Here is a 9,221-nt window from a genome sequence, read left to right on the forward strand (position 1 = left end):
AGCAGAACGCAAATGGAAAAAAGATAAACTTGTGGTATCTTTAGAAAACCTTAGACACCATATGCTTGCCTACCAATTGGCAGTGGAAGAAGCACGCAAATTGTATTTCTCAGAGTTAATCTCAAACAGCAACAACTCTAGAATATTATTTAAAACAATAAACTTAGTTACTTGCCCTCCTACCCCTCCTATCGATGCTTCTGCTGCAAAATGTGAGCAGTTTCTCATTCATTTTGTTAATAAAATTGCCAACATTAGGAATAACATTCCACCTGCCCCTGGCAACTTTGATATCCCGAACCAAACTGGGTCCTCACTGACACATTTTAAACAAATTTCTTTATCCAACTTAAAGGATCTTATTCAGCATGCAAATCCTACTACCTGCAAATTAGATATTCTGCCCACTAGATTTTTGAGGGGCATCTTCGACACCGTGGGTCCCCACATCCTCTCTATTATTAACAGTTCATTGTCGTCTGGTTGTGTCCCCCCTGGTCTCAAGAGTGCTGTAGTTCGACCGATTCTAAAGAAACCCTCACTTAATCCTCTGGACCTGAACAATTTCAGACCTATATCAAATCTGCCTTTTTTAGCCAAACTTTTAGAAAAGACTGTTGCCACCCAGCTGACTGAGCACATGAAAAATAACAATATGTTTGAAAAGTTTCAATCCGGCTTTCGCTCACACCACAGTACCGAAACTGCCCTTATAAAAGTCACCAATGACCTGCTCTTAGCCGCTGATACTGGTCTATGTTCAATTTTAATTTTACTTGATTTAAGTTCAGCATTCGATACAGTTGACCACGCCACTCTGTTAAAGCGTCTCAGAAATTTTATTGGCATTACTGACTCTGCATTATCTTGGTTTTCCTCTTACCTCTCATCCCGGTCATTCTCTGTAGTACTTGGAGAGTTTTCATCTTCCTCTGCCCCCCTATCATACGGTGTTCCACAAGGTTCCATCCTTGGACCTATTTTATTTTCCATTTACATGCTTCCCATAGGTCAAATCATTCAAAACCACAATATAAATTTCCATCTATATGCAGACGACACACAACTATACGTCCCGCTGGCTATGAACGACCCTGAATCATTCACTCCCATTTTTAACTGTCTTTCTGACATAAAGGTCTGGATGTCCCAAAATTTTTTAGAACTCAATGAATCAAAAACAGAAATAATTCTATTCGGTCCACCTCAAGTCACTCAAAATCTCTCTTCTCTTGATAGTTTATCCAATCTGGTAAAACCATCTGCCCGTAACCTGGGGGTTATTTTAGATTCACAATTTGATTTTAGCCCTCAGATTACAAAGGTTGTCCAATCTTGTTTTTATCAGATTCGTAACATAGCCAAGATCAAACATTTTATTTCCCAGTCTGACCTGGAAAAGGTGATACACGCACTAATTTCTTCCCGGTTGGACTATTGCAATGCACTATACGCAGGTTTAGGTCTGAAGTTGCTCAGTCGTCTCCAGCTGGTCCAAAACTCTGCAGCAAGACTTTTAACAGGCACTAAAAAACATGAACACATCACCCCTATCTTAGCTTCCCTACATTGGTTACCGGTCAATTTTAGAATTGATTTTAAAATCTTATTAATTACTTTTAAAGCCCTCCATGGTGTAGCCCCCACCTATATTTGTGACATGCTCTCCCCCTATGTCCCGGGTCGGTGCCTGCGCTCCTCAGGTCAGAGCCTCCTGACTGTGCCCCCCTCCCGTCTCCTCACTAGAGGAGACCGGGCCTTCTCAGTCAGAGCTCCTAAACTTTGGAACTCTCTGCCTGAGGACCTCAGGGTAGCCAACACTTTAAGCACTTTTAAAACTAAATTAAAAACTTACTTTTATAGAATGGCTTTCTTATTGTGAATTTGTTTTTAATAATTTTATTGTCTCTTTTGAATTCATGTTTTATTGTTTTACCTTTGTGTATGTGTTCTTAAATGCTGTGAAGCACTTTGTAACTTTGTTTCGAAAAGTGCTATACAAATAAAGTTATTATTATTATTATTATTACTATGGTCAGTTAGATCAGTACAATCATAGTGAAAAGAAAGAAGTAGATTTCAGCTTCTTTCACAAAAACATGGCAATGTGGCAATTTCCAGTAGGGTCATGCTGAAGTATAACACAGTTATTTGTGATTTAAACTGTCAGAGCTGTGGAACAAGTGGAAAATTAGCTTTTATTTTTCAGATTACTACTTCATTTTTTAACAACATCGACATAGTCAAAGTAATTTGCATAATCTTATTTAGAGTGGAGATTGAGCTGTCAACTGAACACATCTTGCATATTATTTTAAAAGATAGCATAGGCACAAGAGAGGATTTACTGTACTATTAGTGTCAGAACAGCATTCAGTTGTGATTAAAGGTATGACAAGTTAACAAGGTCTATGTCCATACAGCCATAATTAAAATGAGTACTCAAAATGAGCCTAGGGGCCATGCAAAAATTGCTTCACCTCCTTTCAGCTGCTTTTTAGATATTGGCCGATTTATGTTTTCCTCCTTAAAAACACAAGGAATTATGCAAAATGAGTTCTTTTAAATTTTTTTTTATTTACTTTGATCTTAGCAATAATATGACTAAAATAAGTGATTTTTTTCCCCGACTGAGATTAATACATGCAACAGAATTTATGTAAAACAAAAAGCCAAGAAATAATGCTTCTTCAATGGCTTTCTGCAAATGTAATGTCCCAATTTTCATCAAGTTAATTTACTGTGTTGAGAAGTCATTTAAGAAAATGTATGGATCTTTGTGACCATAACACCTTAACACCAAAATAAATGTGCCTCTGATGAACTGAACACTTTTGTCACCAAAACTTTAACAGATTAATTAGTTAACAGGTTTGATGTGGTTTCAAAAACAGATAATTTCCCAATTTTAAGGATAAATATGATCAAACTTCACATCACGTTGCAGCTTCTGTAGCATCATACAGGCTGTTTAAACCCTTGGCAGTTGAGAAGTTTTTTACATAACATGGCGCCCCCCGTGGCAGACGTGTTTGCTCGTGTCGCTCGCGAATGCCGGCTTTTTCTTCTTTTTTGTGCGTTTTTTGTTTTTATTGCACTGCGCAGAACCGATGCACTGCTAACTTACAACAGGCAGGCATTACTGGACATTGCTAGATCGCACAAGTTTGAGTTTAGTGGATTTTTACCACCAGATCTGCAACTCATTGTGCGCCCGCGCAACCACCAGCAACACCAGGAAGGCCCCAGCACACCGTATTCAAGCGAGCCAGCTGACCCGAGGAGAGTGCTTTGGAGACGGCGTCGCAAGAGAGGAAAGAGGGGAGGGCTCCATGCAAGGCTTAAGACCCATGCCAGCCGACCACCGATACCCAGCCTCCTGCTGGCTAATGTGCGATCTCTGGAAAACAAGCTGGACGAGCTAAGAGCCAGGATTACAACACAGCGGGAAATAAGAGAATGCTGCACTCTAATTTTCACTGAAACCTGGCTTTCACACAACGTCCCAGAGTCCGCCATTCAGCTACAGACTCACTCCATCCACCGAGGAGACCGGACAGCAGCCTCCGGTAAGGCAAAAGGGGGCGGTGTGTGTGTGTTTATCAACAATGCCTGGTGTGAAGATGTATGGACTGTTTATAGACACTGTTGTCTACCTACCAAGGGAGTTTACATCCGTGTTTCTGGCCGCTGCTTACATTCCTCCCCAAGCTAACTCTACGGCAGCACTTGGTAAACTCCATGACGTCATCAGCTCACTGGAGACGGCTCACCCTGACGCTGTTTTTATTGCTGCAGGCGATTTGAATCAGTGCAACCTACGGACTGTACTTCCTAAATACCACCAACATGTAAACATTCCCACCCGTGATAAGAACACTCTGGATCATGTATACACCAACATAAAGGGTGCATACAGGGCCGCACCCCGCCCCCACTTCGGACACTCCGACCACATCTCTTTGTTCCTGTACCCGGCCTACAGACAAAGACTCAAACAATCTAATCCAGTCACCAAACAGGTGAAGCTCTGGTCACCTGAGACTGAGGGAACACTGCAGGACTGTTTTGCTACTACAGACTGGGATGTGTTCAAAGCTGCAGCTACTCTGGAGGACTCTTCTGTCAGTGCACAGGATTATGCTGACTATGTGACTGGGTACATCAGCACTTGTGTGGATAACATCGTGCCCACGATACAAGTCAGGAAGTTTCCCAACCAGAAGCCCTGGATAAACAGTCAGGTACGTCACATGCTGCTTGCTCGCTCCACTGCTTTACAAAGCGGCGAGGTACGGACTGAGAAAGGCCATCACAGCAGCAAAGACGCAGTACAGAGAGAAGCTGGATGGCTTCTACTCCACTGCTGAGTCCGGGCGCATGTGGCAGGGTTTGCAACACATCACCGACTACAGGAGCAGTTCCAGTACAACCAGCGCCACAGACAGCCTGCCTGATGACCTCAACACATTCTACACCCTCTTTGAGACCTCCTCCCCCCACACAGAGAGGAGGGACACAGACACCTGGACCTCCACACCCTCCTCCCCCTCACCAGTTGTCTCACCAGCCCAGGTAAACAAAGCCCTGAGGAGGATCAACCCACGCAAAGCGGCGGGGCCAGACAACATCCCTGGACGAGCCCTCAGAGCATGTGCCAACGAGCTGACAGACATTCTCACCTCCATATTCAACCTCTCCCTTACCCAGAGAACTGTTCCCTCCTGCTTCAAGACCACCACCATTGTCCCTCTTCCCAAGAAGTGCCCCCCCACCTGCCTGAATGACTACAGGCCAGTAGCACTCACTCCAATCATTATGAAGTGCTTCGAGAGAGTGATGCTGACCCACATTCAGAGCTGCCTACCAGTCACACTGGACCCCCAGCAGTACGCCTACCGGCCCAACAGGTCCACCTCAGATGCCATTGCCGCTGCACTGCACATCTCCCTCTCACACCTGGAGAATAAAGACTCCTACATCAGGATGCTCTTTATTGACTACAGCTCTGCATTCAATACGGTCATCCCTCACAAGCTCACCCACAAACTGTTCTCCCTCGGACTACACCCCATCCTCTGTGACTGGCTTCTGGACTTTCTGACTGGCAGGCCTCAGTCTGTCAGGATAGGGAACAGAACCTCAGCCAGTATCATCACAAACATTGGCACACCACAGGGGTGTGTTCTCAGTCCCATCCTCTACACCCTGTTCACCCACGACTGTGCAGCCTCCCACAAGGACAACATCATCCTGAAGTTTGCAGACAACACCGCTGTGATAGGACGCATCACAGGTGGGGACGAAGCAGCCTACAGGAGGGAGGTGGCCTCTCTGGTGACAAGACAACAATCTCACCCTCAACACAGACAAGACCAAGGAGATGATAGTGGACATGAGAAAGGAGAGGAACCCTCATCATCCACTGCTTATCCGAGGGCTGGAAGTGGAGAGGGTGAGCAGCTTCAAATATCTGGGGGTCCACATCAGTGAGGAACTCATCTGGACACTTAACACCACACACCTGGTGAAGAAGGCTCAGCAGCGGCTGTACTTCCTGAGGAGGCTGAGGAAGTTCGGCATGTCACCGAAGATCCTCAGCAACTTCTACAGCTGCCTCGTTGAGTCAATCCTGACCAGCTGCATCACTGTGTGGTACGGCAGCTATACTGTCAGGGACCGCAAATGCCTGCAGAGAGTGGTGAAGACTGCATCTAAGATCACCAGGACTCCCCTTCCCTCTCTGCAGAGCATCTACCAGCACAGAGTCCTCAGGAGAGCTGCCTCCATCATCAAAGACCCCACCCACCCTCAACATGGACTGTTCACTCTCCTCCCCTCAGGCCGGAGGTACAGGAGTGTGAAATGCAGGACTAGTAGACTCAGAAGCTCTTTCTTTCCCTCAGCCATCAGACTTCTTAACAGTTAACAGCAGACTGGAGTCTGTAACAATGGACTGTACATTTACACATACTGACTGTTTACATTATCAATGCACCTTATTATTATTATTCGGTATTTGCACATGTATCATACCGTATACCTCATGACAGTTCTTTTTTTGCACAATTACTCATTTAATGCTGAATGTTGCACAGTTTATGTAGCACCCTGCACATTATGTACATAGATTACTTTACTTACTTATATTTTACCTATAGTTTATATTTATGTTTACTCTTTTGCATGCTCTTCTTAAACTAGTCTTTTCTATATACTTTGAATATTTATGGCATTCGGTGTGGACGGCAAAGTAAGAATTTCACTGTACAGGGAAACCTGTTTCCTTACTGTGCATGTGACAATAAACGCTTTGAATCTTGAATCTTGAGTAAAGGATGACCACCCCCTGTCACTCAGTATGAGATTTCACTTTGAGTCTCCTGAGCTTTCCACCGCCACTTGTATCTCTTGTCTCCCCTGCCCCCATGTCCATCACAGCAGGTCTTTGCCTGTAACAAGGCAGGGTGCAAAGGATGGAGGTGCCCGTGTGAGGCTCCTTTCCCCTCCCTCCTGGTAACAGCCAATCAGAGGAACAGTTTCCACCTGACTTTTCATTGCACACCTCTGGTGCTTATCTCCTTAACCATCTCTAGTGGAAACAAGGGGGTTTTGTCTAGAGTATTAAAAATTGGTGAAACTTACTAGTGGCAGTTAATGAGAATATACTGTAATTTCCCTAAATAAATAATCATCATAAACCACAAGTATGAATAAAATGATTAAACTGAGTTATCATCTGCCCTTATTGTATGTTTTGTGAATTAATATGTATTCATTTTAATCTAATTTATATGGTAAACTTTGACCTGCTGACTGCTCTATGTGTCTAATGAAGCTCTAGATTGATAAGATATATCTATAAAATAACTCACATGGAGTATAATTAGATTCCAACTGAGTCCAACACAGAAAACATTGATCATCTTGTACTCTGTGCCCTGCACAGCTCTGTGATTTTAAATGTTATAGGATATTAGATAATTGGTATCTGACTACATAAAAATAGAGTATTTTATGCGGCTCTAATTTCGTATCCAGTTCAGTGTGGGTGAGCCACATCTGCAGCAGTTTTTCAGTATTTGGTAAAACTCTGCTAGGAATGAAAGGGTGTGCTCTGTGGGCCTCTACAGGTTGTCAGCATATGTGTGTAACTGTTTCTTCCACAGCTAATGCTCAGGCAATATCATTACATGACAACTGCCAATGTGTCCACTCCATTTGATTCATTGGCCCTGAGTCCAGGGGCCTGCCCGGGAAAGAAGGCCCTCCATCAAGCTAGAAGTGAACACATGCTGGCCTAGAGCTGACAGTTTTCCAATATGCAAACTTTCTGTGTTTATTTATTTGCTTCTTAATGACCTTAGGTTCAATCCAAAGGGGCATTTTTATCCCCCTTTCAGTGATTTTTTTTTCCTGTTAATTTGTGCTGGCACATCAAAGTCAAACACTGGCATAACTTTGAATGAAATGTTGCTCCACACTCAAGATGGATGCCTTTCAAAGTTTGCTCTTTAATACCAATAAGTGCCTAAGTCATGGACACGGGTACACACACATTTTGTTAACTTGGCCCATACCTTCTCTTCTTCTCTCTCCACTTAGCTCTTTTACCTGCTTTAATCAAAGTAATGTCAACACATCATAGCACTGTGGGCTACATTAGACAACAAGACGGGTAATGAGATTACACACACACACACACACACACACACACACACACACACACACACACACACACACACACACACACACACACTATAGCACTGAAAGACTGTCTTTGTAAGCTTTTGGAAGGGCGTTCAAATAAGCTAGCTATGTTATGAGTGCCACTCATTGCGGCTGCTGCAGTGTTCAGTTGGGAGGGAGAAGCGGACGGCACAGTCTGCTTCCCCTCACTTTAGATGAGAGAGGCTGATTGGCGCAGGTGGTCTCTTCTCTCGGTTTGGCAGATGTATGGTGGCATGGCTTTTCGCTGTGCTATATGGTAGTCCTTTTGGTGCAAGACTGTTTTGTATCCACAGTAGGGTTACCCCCTGGCTGTTTGTGTTCCTTTTAGGGGACTTAGTTCTAGTCTTGTTTAGTTTAGACTCACCTTCGTTATCCACCCAGTTTTGGTTCAGGTTTTGCTGCACTTTAGTTTGTGTTCTGCCATTTTGTTATTCTTTGTATTATAGGTTTCGTTGTGTTGGACTAGGTTAGGCTCTTGTTTGTGACGGACTTACTTAGTTTATTGGAACTGCTGTTCTTTCTGTCTGTTTAGTTTTCACCCTGAGTTATGGACACTCCTTCATTTTATTTGGTGGTTTGTGTATTTGGTTCTGGGTTAAACCTTTTGTATTTATTTTCAGCAGTTTCACTAACTTGTTTAACTTTTGTTCCAGGTTTTATCCGGTGTTTGTGTTTATGTCAATAAAATGTGTTGTATTTTATATCTGTTATTGTATCTGTCCCGACGTACTTTTGTGTTGCACCCAGTCATACCCCTGATGTGGGTGGTAACAAGCTATACGCCAAAGGTGCCTAAGTCCAGTCCTCAAGAATCACTATCCATCCATCCATCCATCCATTTTCTTCCACTTCGGGTCGCTGGGGCAGCTTCCTAAGCAGGGAAACCCAGACTTCCCTCTCCCCGGCTACATTCACCAGCTCTCCCGGAGGGATCCCGAGGTGTTCCCAGGCCAGCCGAGACATGTAATCCATCCAGCGTGTCCTAGGTCTTCCTCGGGGCCTCTTTCCGGTGGGACGTGCCCAGAACACCTCACCAGGGAGGCGTCCAGGAGGCATCCTAACCAGATGCCCAGGCCACCTCATCTGGCTCCTCTTGATGTGGAGGAGCAGCAGCTCTACTCTGAGCCCCTGCCGAAACACCGAGCTTCTCACCCTATCTCTAAGGGAGAGCCCAGCCACCCTGCTGAGAAAACTCATTTCGGCCGCTTGTATTCGCGATCTTGTTCTTTCGGTCACTACCCACAGCTCATGACCATAGGTGAATAGAATTACTATCCTGTAACTTTATATGCATCCTTTCAACACACCGGAATCAAATGGCTGAATTCTGTCATCCACATGTCATTTAGCTCTGCAGAGGCCTGAGGTATTCACTTAATTCATGTGTGTTGGAGAATGGATGCAAATAAAAGTTGCAGCATATTAGCTTTTGCGGACTGGACTTGGGGACCCTTGCTATACACAACACACAGCTTCAGCCTTTAGCTGGA

Source organism: Melanotaenia boesemani, chromosome 7, assembly GCF_017639745.1.
Source record: "Melanotaenia boesemani isolate fMelBoe1 chromosome 7, fMelBoe1.pri, whole genome shotgun sequence".
Taxonomy (NCBI): domain Eukaryota; kingdom Metazoa; phylum Chordata; class Actinopteri; order Atheriniformes; family Melanotaeniidae; genus Melanotaenia; species Melanotaenia boesemani.